The sequence below is a fragment of the Myotis brandtii genome, unplaced genomic scaffold (assembly GCF_000412655.1).
Source record: "Myotis brandtii unplaced genomic scaffold, ASM41265v1 scaffold668, whole genome shotgun sequence".
Classification (NCBI taxonomy): Eukaryota; Metazoa; Chordata; class Mammalia; order Chiroptera; family Vespertilionidae; genus Myotis; species Myotis brandtii.
In genome coordinates, this window is record NW_005370597.1 from 5,093,133 (window position 1) to 5,110,438 (window position 17,306).

Here is a 17,306-nt window from a genome sequence, read left to right on the forward strand (position 1 = left end):
ATCTTGGTAAAGGGCGCTGACGCCGCGCGGCCACCATCTTGGCAAAGGGTCTCGCTCGGGGCCTCGGGTGTCGCCCTTCCTCGCTCCGGAGGGGCATCGCGCCCCGGGGGTGGTCGGGTGCGACAGGAGAGGGCGAGGCTTTCAGCCAGCTACTCCCCCGAGGCGCCCTAGGCGCGCTCCCTCCAGGGCCGCCATCTTGGCAAAGGGAGATACGCTCGCAGCCCCAGAAGGGAGAGGGCACCCAAACCTTGGCCAAGGTGGAACTTTATGAAGGGTGCCGAGCAACCCAGGTGTCAGCCTTCTTCTGAATGCAGGAGGGATGGCTTCTCCTTTCCTTTCACTTGGTGCCAGCCTGCTAGAGGGATGCCCTGGCCTTGGGGCGCACAGTCCTCTGAGCGCTAAGGCCAGCTGGCGGTTCCCACCTTCCACCTCTCCAGGCCTAGAACCAGGTGCCTGCAACGGCCGGGTTCCCAAACCAGCAGCAGTGCCATGAGGGAGAAAAGCAAGACCCAAAGGTACAATGCTGTCATGCATGTTTTAAAAGGCAGTTAAATAACTCATGCCAATGTGATTACCCTTCTAACTATGCTTAAATGTTCTACTAGGGATTATTTATATACTAGAGGCCCAGTGCATGAAATTGGTGCATGGGCAGGGTCCCTAGTGGCTTCCTGCAGGGCCTCCCCTCTCTGGCTGCTGGCTGTTGGCCAGGGCCTTCCTTCTCCCCTGCCACCCCCTGGTGGTCAGCGCACGTCATAGCGAGTGGTCAAACTCCTGGTTGGTGGAACTCCTGAGGGGACAATTTGCATATTAGCCTTTTATTATATAGGATAAATACTATATATATATATATATCATAAGTTACCTAACTTCTCCCCAAAACATAAACCAATTTCTAATTGAATCTCTGCTATAAGAATATGCCCATTTACATAAACCAATTTCTAATTGAATCTCTGCTATAAGAATATGCCCATTTTTTTTTTTTTACTTGTTCAACTTCTAGGTGGTACTCTGCTTTTTAAAATAATATCCAAGCATTCCCAATCAACTTTTTCCCCACTCGTTTTAAATTCAAACAACAGCTAAATAGATAGGTCTTATCAGTTTTCATGAAAATTAGAGGAAACTGAAGCGTACAGACGACGATGCTTATCCTGGCTGCGGAAGGTAGAATTAGACAATATTAAAAGAGGTTTTTCTTTGTTGATCTCATAATTCCCATGAAAGAGTATGTAAATTCCATGATAGGCTTGCAATAAATGTGTATGGAATTTAGTTCAAGAAATGAAATCCATTGTACCAGAAAGAATGTGACATTAAACATTGTAATAATAATAGGATTTCTAACAATAGTTAGCAAACTTACTATAATAATTTACTGAGCTTCTGTCTGCTGGGCACTACTGACAGTGTTTTAAACATACCATCTTAAATCTTTACCTATGACAATTACTAATCAGTAACCCTCGGAAGTTATAATAAATAGGATGAATCCCCATGTGAGGGAGAATATAATTGATTGTTTCAGAAGCAGAGGTGGGCATGAAGGTGAGCTATCCAAACCCCATCAAAGCAAAGACCTGATCTGTCTTGTTCATTGCTGCATACCCCACTCCCAAACAACGCCCGGTGCATAGTAGGTGCTCAGCAAATATTTTACAGAGTTTTAATAAAACATTGTGAAGAAGATATCACTTTTGCTAGGTTGTTGTGGAGGCCAAATGAGCTAATGAAAAGTGTACAAGTATTACTCAGATACTCATTGTTATTATCTCATGGTTAAATACCTGAGTGCTCTCACTATAGAGAAACAAAAAAACAAAACAAAACAAAAACAACTAGGACCCATTATTACGTGTTTTCATGGTTTCCTGTACTTTGATAGCACACTACAAGGATAGTTCGTTATTTGTGGCCTCATTTATTAAATTTCTGTCTCCCCCTCTCGAACATAAGCTCTGTGAAGGCAGAGCCTGTGTTTCTTTTTTTAACCACTGTATCACTACTGCATAGTAGATGCTTAGTGGATGTTTGTTGAATAAATGAATTACTTAATGAATTAATGAATGGATGGATGGAAAGGGTCTAAGACTATATCCTAAGGCTGATAAAGCTTTACATCTAAATAGTAACCAAACCACCTTTTAAATTTATACAGTAATTGATATATTATCCAAGTGAGTTCTCCCATTCTGTTCACATGTATTATTATTTCCGTTTCCATAATCCATGCCTCACTGCCAGATTACTCCTCTAACACATCATGAAATCATGTCATGTTCCTATTCAAGTAACTAATCATGGTGTATATATGCAATAAGTGGTCAAGATTGCCAGAACATTATTACTGTTAATGGTCTGGAAAATGCTGAAGCTATGTTAAATGGGGGAGAGTGGAAGTAGTTTTGTAGTTAAGATTGGGCTTTGCCATCATTCTGGGATGTAAATAGCAGATTTTAAATTATGGCTGTATGACCCTGAACAAATCGTTTAACTTCTATGAGGTGATGTTTGGGTTTGATATTTAGTAATCCTTCAATAAATTTTATTTCCATATATCTAATAAAAATGAGACTAGGAAAATGCATCAAACGTTTGGCCTGCAGGTTATAGAATTATAATTTAATATAAGTTAAAAATTTTCTTTTAGAAAAAGTAACTACAATGATTCCCTATTCCAGTGTATACAGACCTCCAACTTCCATTCTGGTATTTAAGACTGTCTTTTACCTGCTCCTTTCTAGGTCAGGCAAAATCTTCTAGCTGATGCAATTGGACTGGTATTTGATTAAATTTTAAAAAGTCAGTTAAAGCAAAGGAAATCATAAAAAAATGATACTTGCTTTAAAACCTAAAACCTAGAATTAAACATTTGTTTCCTAATCCTTTGCTGAAGGTCTAAAGCTTCTGTGAGCCCACAGACGGGAGTTCGATGCCTTCATTCATGTATGAACTATAGTACAGCATGCAATTAAGAGCCAGACTGGCTGGGTCCCTCCACCTCTATGAGGAAGTAATGCTGGGTAAACTAACAATCTGTGCCTTAGTTTCCATCATTTGTGAAAGGAGGATGATAATAGTATTAACTCAAGTTAATCTAAAGAGTAAAGTTCAATATACTAGTATGTGAAGTATTTAGACAAATTCCTGGAACATATTAAGTGTCTATTCATAATTAGCAATTGTTATTAATATTTAGTATTACTATTTTCCCATTAAAAAAAGTGGAGCAAGAAATTAAAAGTGCCTACAAAATGAGAGTGTAGATTTCATCCCCTTGCTCTCATCCTAATCTTTTAAAGTTGTTTTATACCCACCTCATCTAATAGCAATTGTTTACATAGCAGTTTTCCATTTAGATTGTATAGAACAACAACTATTTCTTGTTTTACTCATATTTCATTATTTTACTTAATATTTACTTAAATAATTACAATAACAAGCACAAATGAAATAAACATGTTTTGAGGGGGGAAAAAAACACATGGAGATATTGGTAAGCATACAGCTTAACAGATGGGAGAAGAAATGTATAGAGTATAAGAACTAGCCTTGGCTCCAGTGTTCAGCACATCCTGGGCATCAATCGGTATGTTTTCCAGGAAGAAGGGAGAACCTGGATGAGTTGAGATGAATGTGTTGAGTAGTGTTGGTGAAGAGAGATCCTGTTGAAGAAAGATCACAGCTTATACCACATTCATTCTCACCTCCACTGTTGTTTATCACATATTTCCTTTTACATAAGGACACCTCCTTGTGACTTATTTTCTTATAGCTCATAATTCCTTGTCATGGTTCTAGTTTTATTTATTGTATCTTTCTGTCCCCCCACACACATACTTTAAATCTATGATGTTACATGTAAATTGGAATAAAATAAATTATGTTTGTATAAATCATTTTGAGTTATGGTAATTCATTGAATATGTTAGTTGTATATTAAACCAACATGAGCAGATCCTGTGGGTTGTCAAAACTTACTTTAAAAAATTGTTCCTGCAGCCATCATAGCTATTAGATGCTTTTTAAAAATAATACATTGACTTTAGGAAACACTTCTATTCTTGTTTAACTTTCTAAGGTAAGAGGCTTAAGGGAACCCAGCTGAGCTTTGAATATCCCATCTTTTTCTGCTTCAATATTTGCATTTTATACCAGACATGCCTATTATAAACAATTCACACATAGTATAGCAAGTTCTTAATCATAATGAATTCCACTTTGGTACTTCTCTTTATAATTGGAATTAGCACTACCACATGCACTGAGAAATGCTAAATTATTACCAACATCTCTGATGTCATGCTGCTTCTCATGATACTTTCAATGACTCCATCATAAAACCTAAAATATCACAATTGTGCTCATATGCATGAAGTCTACATCCTTTATGCTGGCAGAACATAGTTTAAGCAACATGAGGTAAATATCAGCAGATAAAAAAAGGTAAGTTTTGCAATAAGCAGGAACCTAATGTTTTAGTGTTTGGAGACATTAGCTCAAGCACACTGAATAACTGTACCTAGTATTGTGCACTTTGCCTTTCATTTGTGGCCATTGTGGCTGGCCATTATGCCATTAGCTGTCTTCCTCTACTGATTTAATCTCCTTTTCTGTCCCATGTTCTCTGGTGGGGATTGTTTCAATCTGCTCAATTTCTAGGTGGGGCCTCTCAGCTCATTTTTGAAAACCTGCATTTTCATTTTTGTGCTTACAACCTATTTAATAGTGGAGTTTAAAAGATCAAAACATCCTTGGTATAGGGACCCTAGAACAAGATATCAATGTGCTTTATATCAGACTCTGAAGAGTTACAAAAGAAAATTACAATTTTAAAAATTTGATATCAGCATTAATTATATTTTCTCTAGCCTCTTCTTAAATTTTCAATATAGACCTGAGTTTGAAATCCTGTTTTGCCATTGACTTAACTTAATGAGCTGGGGCAGTCTTCTACTTCTTCTCAGCCTTGTGTTTCTATCTGTAAAAGAAGGATCCTGGTATCTACCCCACCTCTCTCACAGGACCTAAGTGAGGCTCCAAAGGCATTTTTAAAATATCAAGCCTGGTTGGGAAAACAAGGAGGGACTTGTAGAATTTTTGCATCATCATTTCACCACAACAAAAGAGACCACGAATTTTATTAAAAATCATCATTGCCTCTCTTCACTCATTCCCCAGATAACCCATACAAATGGGAGGCCTAAAGATCCAAGCAGAGGAGTGATGGCTCAGTAGTGTGTGGGAGCTAGCTGATTGTCAAATTCTCAGGAATTGTGTATGTTAGTTGTTAATCCTGGCCACTATTAAAAATTAAATTATTTACGAACTTAAAATTTAAGTAAGATATTTTTTAAAACAAAGGTTTATTATTTTAAATTTTCCTAATATCTATGCTTTATAAAGTTATTTTCTTCTGTTCTGCATATTGGATCTATTAGTATATATGGTGTGATACACATATCTCTTCTCAATTCTGCATTCAGAAATGTTGTTTTGGTAGTTTGAAATCAACCATGGCAGAGTATTTACACTGTAAAAATTGGAAAACACTACAAATTAGGCTTGATTTATTTTGTTGATTGTCTCAACTTAAGATAGTGAGGGGAGAAATTTTAATAATGATGATTAAACTTAAAATTGTGTTAATTTATGAATAACACACAAAAATTGAGGAAATGTCTTTTCAGTACTTGAAAACTTTGATCAGCAAAGAAGTCTCTCACATCATTGAAAAATGCATGTAATCCATCATATATCTTTGTTGTTTCACTTTCATCTCCCTTGAAAATACATATATACTGCCCCCCTCCCAACAGTTGTTAAATATTTATCAGCACAGGGGTGGACACGATCTAGTTAACTATTCAAAAAGATCATTCCACCTATAATGTGGAGCCTGTGTTGTAGGAGCTAAGAAAAGAAGCAGAGAGAGCAGTGAGGAGGCAGGGGCGTTGGTTCTGGGAAAGATGGGAATTGTACTGGGGTGATGGTAGTGGAAGTGGGAAGCTATGGTGGGACAGGGGAAGCATTTTGGAGACTAAAGGAAGGCAAACCAGTCAGTTGTAGCTCTACGGAAGAGATGGACTTTGAGGAATGCCTATGCTAAAGGAAGGCCGCCTGGTGAATACTAAGAAGGCTCAATGGTTGAAGGAAGTGAGTGCACAGAAAGCTGTACCTGAGGAATACAGTAAAGAGCAGCATGTGGAAGGAGGTAAGGAAACATTGGTAGTGTTAGAGTTTAAGTAAATATCTTTGAAACATCTGGAGAAAGTTGGGCTTCATTGCCTTGCAGTGGGAGTGTGTGTGTGTGTGTGTGTGTGTGTGTGGGGGGGGGGGGTGAGGGGGGGAGAATCCAAGTACCAGTAACATGTCATAACTGGAACTCACATTGTCAGTTTTCTTACTCCTCTAGAAATTTGAGAATTTTGCCTACATCAAGAGATTGTTTCTTCATCCCAATGCCTCGATCCTAACCTAATCTACATAGATTATTTTTTTCCAGCATTTGCCCATTTTAATTTTGAAACTCTCCCTCACTCAATCACCTTGTGCTGCACAGATAGTGCTTTCTCTTTTTACATACTCATGGCCTTGTTCACAGTTTTTCCTTGCTTCGTCATAAAGAAGGACCCTATCATAAGCCACCCTACTGTATTGCCTACTAGTTTTCAGAAAGCTTCTGGCTACCCCGCCTCCTCCCTTACAACCTACAATCTATACTCCACACTGCAGGTTGTATGCTTTGGTTTTAACATTTTGCAAGAGAAATTATGAAATTTTATGGCATTTAAAAAACAGTAAATGTTTTATAAATGAAAGAATAACCACGTACCATTTACCCACCCTTTCAACTCCAATGGCCAAAGAAAGGACAAATTATCAACTAGAGTGCTAGCAATGACCGACACTTTCAAGATTCTGTTTGGATATATCAATTTGGTTCACTTTGGCCTTCTGATAATTAGCTATTTTATTGATGATTTCAATTAATTATGGAATCTTTATTAATAGTAGGGACTTTCCCAACTAACTGTCTCTCCCATTCATTTATTCCTTCAGCAACATATAATTCCTTCAACAAAATAGCAACTATTACCTGTTAGGCCCCACTGGAAGGCTGTGGGAATATAAAATGGTTAAGATATAATCTCTACGCTGGAGGAAATGCAGACAGATTTAGTAATAAGTCATTACCAATCCAGAAATATGCATTAAGAAGTCATTGGCTGTTTAAGAAGGAAGTAGGTGTGGGTATGGAGATGGTGGTCAAGGAGGGTTTCTGGTTTGAATTATAAAGGGTTTCCTACAGGTTATTTGGTTATTGCTTATGGAAATAACACTTATAAAGAAAGCTTATCATTAGTATTCTATCGGAACATTTTTTTGAGCATTTAAAAGAAACCAAACTGGCAAAGCAAAGAGAAAATTATTGATTTACTTAAAATTCCAGAGGAATGTTAGTGTCAGGCAGGATGGATCCAGGGGCTCAGACAATGTCCAAAGGGCTTAGACTGTCGCTTAGCTTTCCTTTCCTCTATTTTGGCTTTATTCCTGGGAAGGCTACCTCCACCTGGTGGCCTGCAGCACCTGGATTTAAACCATCCTACCAGCTTAGTAACTTCAGTGGAAGAGAGTCCTTTTTGTCCAATAACATTAGTGGATGTCCCTGGGAGGGGTTTCATTGGCCTAGTTGGGTCACATGCTCACCCCTGAACCATGGGATGTAAGCAATGTGTACCCTGATAGGCAAAACCTACGTCAAGTGTCTACCACTGACATCTAAGAGTGGGATAATCAGAGAGAGAGCGGGAGAGAGGGAGGGAGGTAAGGGATGGGAGAGAGATAACTGGACTTTTAAAGTAAAGTAGGAGAAAGGGGATGCTGGGCATGCACAAAATAACAGATGTCCATTACAATAGCTACTTGTCAAAATATTAACAGTGACATAAACATCATATGTTACAGTTTAAGGAAATTAGTCATTACCTAAAATGTTTGTCCACAAGGGAATGAACCCTGAAAATTAAGTATCGTTGTTAAAAGTCCTACTAATTTCTGTTCCTGATTTTAGTAGAAAAAGAATGTGGATTTGTACTTTAAAATTTTCAAATAATACACAAATGAATTGACTGTTGCTTTGCAGAAACAGTACTTCTATTTAATTGGGCTCTTTTCAGGTGATGTAGTGATGTTTACAATGTTTAAGCTGGTTTTATAGTCTTTCACAGAAGGAATTTGTCTCCCTTGATTGTGATTCTAACAAGCATGATGGGGTAGAGAAGGCTGCTGTGCGCCTCTGCCTGCTTATTTTGCTCCTTCTGTCTTGACAAGCTGAATGTCATGCAAATGTCTCCAGCCTGGGCACTGGGGAGGCAGGAAGCCAGAACCAGTAATAGAAGCAGGAGGCACTCCATGAATACTTGCTGATTAATTTTAGCTCCATAGGTCCGATGGGTTTTCCATCCCTATAATTACCATCAGCAAATAGTTATTGAATGATGTCCAGAATGTTTTTATTTCTCTTTCCTTGTTCCTGATTTTCATTTTCTATTTTACTTCTCAGTGATTTCATCACATATGTTTCTGTTCATCAGACCAACAGTCTCCTTGATCAGTTTCTAATTGCTCAATTTTATTCCATCTATGAGATACCTATATTTATGTATGTATGTATGTATGTATGTATGTATTTATTTATCCTCACCTGAGGATATTTTTTCCATTGATTTTTAGAGAGAGTGGAAGAGAAAGGGAAAGACAGAGAGAAATATCGATGTGAGAGAAACACATGGATTGGTTGCCTCCTGCACAAGCCCTGACCAGGGCCCAGGCCTGCAACCGAGGTATGTGCCCTTGACTGGAATCAAACCTGGGAGCCTTCAGTCTGCAGGCCCATGCTCTATCCATTGAGCCAAATCGGCTACAGCTATTTAATTATTTTTATTATGAATAGTTCAAGTCCTGTCTGGAATTAGTGAGGGGATAGACTATAAAAAAATAAATAGGTTATTGAATGGCTATTCTGTTAGCACATTCCACAAATGCTTTACAAGTTAGTCTTTTTTTTTTTTAATTAGAAATAATGCTTAATAAAGCTGTGAGTCCTGACTGTGTCACTCTATAGAGCAAATGGAGAGCAGTAAGGAGTGAGGGTATGAGTTATGAATATGACAAGTGGGGAAATATTTTACATAAGGAAGATTGGAGTCTCCCAAGAAAAATGGTTGTCTTTGTGTGGGTGGCCTTGGAAGAACAAAACATAACTTTAATTAGTACTTCTGTTGTTAAAAAAGTTTTTATAAAATAATATCTGCCTTAAAAATACATACTTACTTTTTAAAATCCAAATATAAAAAGGCAGAAATACATAAAGTAAAAACTCTCTCCCCCACAGAATCCCATTTTGCAGATGTAACTATTTTTAAGAGGTGATGTGCATACTTCCAGACCATTTTTGTCTATGCATGTGTGAGTGCATGCATGTATACACATACATACAGTTTTAAAAAATGGGATGTCAGTATGTATATTTTTCAACTTTATTCATTACATGATCTGGGCATCTTATTTTTATTTTTTTTATATTTTATTGATTTTTTACAAAGAGAGGAAGGCAAAGGGAGAGGGACAGAGAGTTAGAAACATTGATGAGAGAGAAACATCGATTCAGCTGCCTCTTGCACACTCCCTATTGGGTATGTGCCTGCAACCAAGGTACATGCCCTTGACCGGAATCGAACCCGGGACCCTTCAGTCCACAGACCGACACTCTATCCACTGAGCAAAACCAGCTAGGGCATGGGGCATCTTTTTATGTCAACACTTTTAAGTAATAGCACATTTTTCTATTGTTTGGCTATATTATAATTTACTTAACCTTCTTTTTGTAGGTAAATATTTGTTTCCCATTTTTCATGATTGTAAGCCGTGCTGCAATGAATATCCTTGCGCCATTGTGAAAGTATCTCTTTAGTATAGAAATCTTCAGGCAAATATAATTCATAACAATCATGAAGCACCCAAATGTGCTACATTAGTGGGCTTATTTTTAAAAAATGCTTGTCCATTGCCAGCTCATTTTCTACTTTCATCTTCCTCTAGGCATTTTAGAAAAATTCAATTAGAGCAGGAGTCATGGATGGCTGTGCAGAACAGGCTAATACCTGAAGATCCCTGTGTCTGACTAATTGTCTTTGCTGAATCCATCCTTATGTTAACTGTATTATAAATTCAAGAGGATTGGTTTCCATACGAACTGGGAAACTTCACCTGCAAGGGATTATTTAGGGACACCACCATGCTTTTGATGAACAACCTTCCTCCTATGATGTCTTTGATCATGACCATATGGTGGGTAGATATTGTTTTTTACCTGCCACACATCCATCCACTCTCCGCATACGGTACTAGAATCTGAATTTTTGAATTTTCCTTTTGGAAGACTGTCCTTTCCCGAACTTCAGGCCATGTGTTGGTGGTGGGATTAATCCCATCCCAAAATCTATGGCTGGGCCAGGCCTGGACTATTAGAGTCTTTGTTCAGAGATAGGTGCATGATACTTCATTGTAGACCTTCTGGGACTATTCAGAAACTTGCCCTTTTCCAACAGTAATAGGCAAGCTGATAAGATGCGAGTCTGGAGCAACTGTATTCTACCACTTAGAGCCTCCATCAGATGAGGTTGACAAAAAAAGAAAAAAAGAAAAAGAAAAGAGATCTGGAAATAGAAAGATTCCCAATTATATCATTTGAATCTAAATCCTGAGGCCAGGGCTATCCCTATACCTGACTATTACATACTCTGAGAAATAAATTTGTTTTGTTTGTTTCAGCCAGTCAGGGTTAGCTTTTTCACACTCGAATCTGAAAGGCTCCTGACTTAAGAAGTGAAGGCCTACAACATGGCGTGCTGCTCCTTCCTTCCGGAAGAGAGAGGCAGGCTGAGGTTAGCTGCCATCTAGGTGACCCCCAAAGAGAAGGAGAAGCCAGAGAGAGACGCCAGTTGAATGCCTAAAAATAAACTTTACCTGCTTTACGAGTTTGGCTAGAGTTTCCTGTTAATGATTAACTAGCTGAGATGGTCAAACTCCTTTATTTAAAATACACCAACATAAATGAGAATATCAACTTTTAGTTAATTCAGTCATTCTAGTTGCATCTGGCTCAGATTTTCATTTCAATTAATACAGAAATTGCATTTCTCTTTTAGGCTGTGATTTAAAAGAAAAACAAAACAAAACAAAAACCCGGTAATCCTCCCAAATAAATGTCTTATCTGGTTTCTTCTCTTTAGGGCAGCCTAAATTATTACTCTGCCTTCCATATCAATCCAGCCTTATATTTTATTGCTTTGTTTATAGTAGATTTGATAATATATTAACTTAAATATAGTACCTGTAAATATGGTCTAGTGAAGTATATATTAAAATATTTTAATATCTTATTATTGGTGTTTTTGAAACCAAAATCTGATAGCTGAAAGGAAAACACTACTATAAAAAATCAATCCCTTAGTTGAATTAAATTCACAATTCTTTTATAAATATTGCTACTGTTTTACATATGGATACTTTATACTTCTTTCTCCTCTGTAGCAGAGGATAGGTGTGGTGGTGGATAGGGATATCATTAGTTGGATTCAGTAAACATTTATTTAGTTATTAATAGCTCCAGCTCAGTCTGAAATAGACTTGAGACTCTACCTCTTGGTAGACATATGTCTTTAGGCAAGTTACTTAACCTCTCTGAATCCTAGTTTCTTTATGGGAAAAATAAAGGTAATAACAGTATTTGCCTCATAAGGTTCTCACACAGATTAAATAAGCTATTTAGCATAGTGTCTGACAATCTGTGAGTGCTGTTATGTTACATGATTATTGTCGCCAAGCTCTGTGTAAGGGACTGGCAATGTAAAGAAATCAACAAATCATTATCATCCCTGCAGAAAGTGAGGTGGACATGTAGGCACACCCCAATCAGAAAGGACTTGCTCTCTCTCACACACACATATCCCACCAAACCCTACCCCACCCCACCACACCACACCACTCCACATACCAGTTTTCTTCAGACTAAATCACTTTCCCTCTTCTATCATGGATTGTAAAGCGAGGCTCATTGAGTACCTGCTGGGATTCTATAAAAGAAATTCAGCCATAGGAAATTTTCACTATATGATTTATCAGGCTCCTCATAGCTTGGGTGTGTGTGTGTGTGGCGGGGGGAGGGTACTACAATTCTATAAACCACAAAAGTTACACTTCGCTGTGGGATTTGATCCTTATGAAGCCCAAGAGAACCACAGATTTTCCACACTGGCTGAGCATGCTCAAAAGGACATTTAAACACATAGAAGTTGATCACATGCTCTTTAACCAGCAAATAAAAGGCCAGAGAAATGGAATGATTTGTCTGAAGTCTCACTGATTTGTCAAGGAACCAAAAGGAACATGCAAGTTTGCCTAACACACTGAACATAGTGATATACAATCTTCAAACATCAATATTTACCTTTTATGAATTTATTGTTGGCCATGTGTCAATCCACAAATTCATTTGTTTACTTATATAAATGCCACCCAAAATCCCTTTCACTTCACCATCAAAGTTTGTTTAACAGAGTGGACAAAGCATTGAGTGAGGGACAGGAGATTGGCTTTGGTTTTGGATTTAGGACCCTTCCCTGCTGCCCCACCCAACCCTCCAACTGCACCATCTGGGTAAGTTTCTTTTCCTCTTGTTGACTCCCTCAGGTCTCTGGACTTTCACTCCCTATCTCTTTTAACACACGCAGAAGTAATTACGTTCCTTGATCTCTCTCACTGCAGAGCTTTTAGTAGAAAGCCCATATTATTGGGCTCCTACTGTATGCCTATAAACAAGGCACTGGAGATAGAGATAAATAAGATAGGCTCCTGTCCTCAAGGTTCTCCCACTGAAAAGGAGACAAATACAAACAGATGATGTTATACAGAAAATACAATTAAAAAAAAAAGGATGAACAGGTTGTGACAGGAGCACAGGAGGTCAGAGGGTGAAGGCAGGAATCTGGGAGGTTCTGGAGGAAGCAGGTCAAAACTTAAAGGATGAGCAAGTGTTGGTGGTGGGCAGATTGATGGATATAGCCTGAGGCTCGAGTGATGATCGCCATGCGGAGAGGAAGAATAGTGTTAAGAGAACTGGCTCAGACTAGGGCGGAACTAGAAAGAATGTAGGCTCTGATGCTTCTAGCTGTGTGATCTTGACCTAGTTATTCAGTTTCCCTGTCTGTGAAATAGGCATGATTGGTTTTCCCCTGAGGGCTGTTGTGAGGATTCAGTGAGATTACATATGCTAATCTTAGCACTGTCCTTGACACTAATAACAGTAGTAGCAGCTACTAGTAATAATAATAACAGTATTACCAATTTACTATCACCAACAACATATTGTTGTTGTTTTTTAATGTATTTTTATTGATTTTCAGAGAGGAAAGAAGAGGGAGAGAGAAATAGAAACATCAATGATGAGAGAGAATCATTGATTGGCTGCCTCCTGCACGCCCCCTACTGGGGATTGAGCCCGCAACTCCGGCATTTGCCCTTGACCTGAATCAAACCCGGGATCCTTCAGTCTACAGGCAGATGCTCTATCTACTGAGCCAAACCAGCTAAGGCAATATTGTTATAGCTGTTCCTTTGGCCCCTCTCCTCTGACAAGGACACGAGCACATTCATATTTTGCTATTAAATATATAGTCTGTTTATAAATACTTTCAATTGCGCCTGGAGACATTTTTGGTTGTTGCGATGGAAGAGGGTAGTCTCATTGGCCTCTGGTGGGCAGAGGCCAGTAATGGTGCTAAACATCCCACAATGCACAGGACAGCCCCCCACAACCATGAATTACACAGCCCGAAATGTCAGCAGTGCCGAAGTTGGCAATCCCTGCCCTAGATGTAACCCACGTACGGCTTACTTTCAGTGATCACCGGGAAACACGGTAAAGCAATGTTCTTAAATATCCTAAGTTCAGCTGCAAAAGTGTATGCTTCGGATATTTTACACATTTTAACCTCTCTGGAAAAAAAGTTCTTTGGAGCCCCTGGTGGTATTCAAACTTTTCCTGCTACTAAAATAGTTGAGTTAAAAAAAAAGAAATCATTTCCCCCTCGTGGATAACTCAGGATAAACACCTTCTCTTTTAGATGGTGATTTTTAATGAAATTCACCAAAAAGAGACTTGATTAGCCCGAATTTGAGAGCCTCTTTTTCAGGAGTACGGAAACTGGCAACCGTCCTGGCTTATCTCTACTGCCACTGGGCTCTGTCTGAATGGCTAGCCACCCAACGTTGGCCCCTGCAGCCGCTGGGAGGCTGGGTGCCCTTTGAGTCCTCACGGTCTTCCTAACAGGCCTGTGGGAGCTGGGCCAACAGCCGGGCCTCAGAAGGACTTGTGTGTTCATTTTTTTCAAATGAGATTTGCTCCAAGTAGCTTTTCTAAATTGCAATGTTGATAGGCCTCATCCTTTATTCCTTCCTTCTTCTAGAAGCAGCAGAGTGGTGAAGCTCTGGGGCAAACCTGCCAGGGTTTGAATCTGGCTCTGACCCTTGTTAGCTATGTGACTTTGAGAAGCTGTGCCTCAGACTCCTTACATGTTAAATGAGAACAGACAACAGTACCTGCCTCATAGGATTGTTGTAAAGATTGAGTTCTTATATGTAAAGCAAGTAGAACATAGCCTGGCACGTGTAAGCAATAAATAAATATTAGTTGTTTCTCTCACTATTTATTCTTATTTGCTCTTATGGTTCCTTCATTTGCTCATAGGATATTCTGAAATAGATGTCAGGTGTGACACGGACTTGGTGGAAGGTACGTGTCATTGCAGGGTATGCAACACAGTCATAGCCAAGACCGGCTGTGGTGCAAGGTGGGAGTGGCTGGACTGGTGTTCATTGCTTGTTCAGTTCTCCTTTTTCATTAGACAACCAGCAGCTTGTTTTTCCTTTCCCCTCATCTTTACTAGTACCCAGCTTTCTCTTGCTTTTCCTAGCTTTTCCTCCCAAGTATGAAATTTCACCACAGTCTTCCCTTTGGAGCAAATCTCATTTGAAAAAAATGAACACACAAGTCCTTCTGAGGCCCGGCTGTTGGCCCAGCTCCCACAGGCCTGTTAGGAAGACCGTGAGGACTCAAAGGGCACCCAGCCTCCCAGCTTTGACCCTCCATAGTGTTTTATTTGGCCACCCCTTGTTGGTTGGTTTCCAACTGAGCTGCCCATCAAATAATTTGGGAATTTTATTAAAGTACAGATAATCTTCCCCCAAAATGGTGCTGGGACAACGGGATAGTCATATGCAAAAGAATGAAGTTGGATTCTTGCCTCACATCATGTACAAAAAATTACTCAAAATGGATCAAAGAGTTAAATATAAGAGGTAAAACTACACAATACCAGAAGAACACATAAGTGTATATCTCTATAACTGTGGATTAGGCAGCCACCAAAAGCACAGGCAAACAAGGAAAAAATTGATAAACTGGATTGTATCAAAATGAAGACTTTTCTATTTCAAAGGACATTAGGAAGAAAATGAAAAGACAGCCCACAGAATGAAATATTTGCAAATTATACATCTGATAAGGGTATTGATCCAGAACATACAAAGAACTTTCACAACTTGATACTAAAAGCCAACCTTATGTTTTCAAAACAAGATGGGCAAATGACGTGAATAGAAAGTTCTCTAAAGACACACAAATGGCCAATAAGCACATGAAAAAGTGCTCAACATCATTACTTATTAGGGAAATGCAAAAACACATGAACTGTCACTCCATTACCCACAAGGATGGCTCTAATAAAAACAGTAGAAAGTAACAGTGTTGTTAAGGACGTGGAGAAATGATAACTCATATATTGCTGACAGTCGTAAAACGGTGCAGCCACTGTGGCACTTCCTCAAAAAGTTAAACATAGAGTTGCCATATGACCCAGCAATTCCACTCCTGGGTATTTACCCAGGAGAAATAAAGACATCTGTCCACACAAATACTTATACATGAATGTTTATAATACCATTATTCATAATAGCCAAAAAGTAGAAACCACCCAAATGTCCATAAACTGAGAGACAGGTAAACACAATGTGGTATATGCATACAAGAGAATATCATTCAGCTATGAAAGGGCTTGAAGTACTGATTGATACATACTACAATTCAGATGAACTTTTAACACATTATGCTAAGTGAAAGAAGACAGACACGAAAGGCCAAATAGTGTATAATTCCATTTATAGGAAATGTCCAGAACAGGCAAATCCATAAACCAAAAGTTGATTAGTGGCTGCCAGGGGGTCTGGGAAGAAGGGAAATGGGAGTGGCTGCAAAGAAGTACAGGGTTTATTTTGAGGGTGACAGAAATGCTCTGCAATTAGATAGTGGGGATGAATACAAAATCAAGAAAATACTAAAGCCCACTGAATTGTACTTTTTTAAAAATATATATATTTTATTGATTTTTTACAGAGAGGAGGGGAGAGGGATAGAGAGTTAGAAACATCGATGAGAGAGAAACATCGATCAGCTGCCTCCTGCACACTCCCCACTGGGGATGTGCCCGCAACCAAGGTACATGCCCTTGACCAGAATCGAACCTGGGACCCTTGAGTCTGCAGGTCGACGCTCTATTCACTGAGCCAAACCAGTTAGGGCTGAATTGTACTTTTTAAAATGGAGGAGTTTATGTCATGTAAATTATATGTCAATGGTAATAATAAAAAAAGACAAAAGTTATTAAAAACCAACATATGCTCTCTGTTTTCTTTGGAATGTTGATACATTGATACAAATCAGCTAAAATAATAAAGCACAGGAGTTATGCCATTAATACTTCTTTTATAAAAAAACACATGTTCCATTCTAGGTGGGAAATAAAAGTTCATGCAGACTAGGATCAAGAATAGTTAGAGGCCAAGGGAAGGCCGAGTTTAAAGAATTTGGTTGTCAAAACTCCTTTGACTAATTTTTAAACCTCGCGTGATAATTCATCGGCTCATCAAAGCGGCAATTTGACAAAAAAAGTTCTTATTAAAACTTACGGTACACTAATTAGTGGGTCAAATCCTGTCTCAGAGGCACAAGTTAGTCATCTTGAGAAACATCTGAGCTCTTGCAGGACACCGAACAGCTGAAAATCTGGGGCTAAGTCCTGGGCTCAGGGCCCTGCTGCGTGATGGCCTCCTCCCCAGCGTCTCCAGTGGGGAAGGCTCCACCGACAGGGTCTGCTCTCTTCTCTATAAATGTGATTTGGCCT

At 38.9% G+C, this 17,306-nt stretch overlaps 1 long non-coding RNA gene across 1 annotated transcript in view; it reads left to right on the forward strand.

The window, feature by feature from the left end:
- The window catches only part of LOC102259363, a 24,713-nt gene continuing 7,407 nt past the window's right edge, over positions 1–17,306 (forward strand). The window contains exon 1 of the long non-coding RNA XR_314444.2: positions 1–515. This is a non-coding gene — a long non-coding RNA (uncharacterized LOC102259363). The remainder of the gene's footprint in view (positions 516–17,306) is intronic.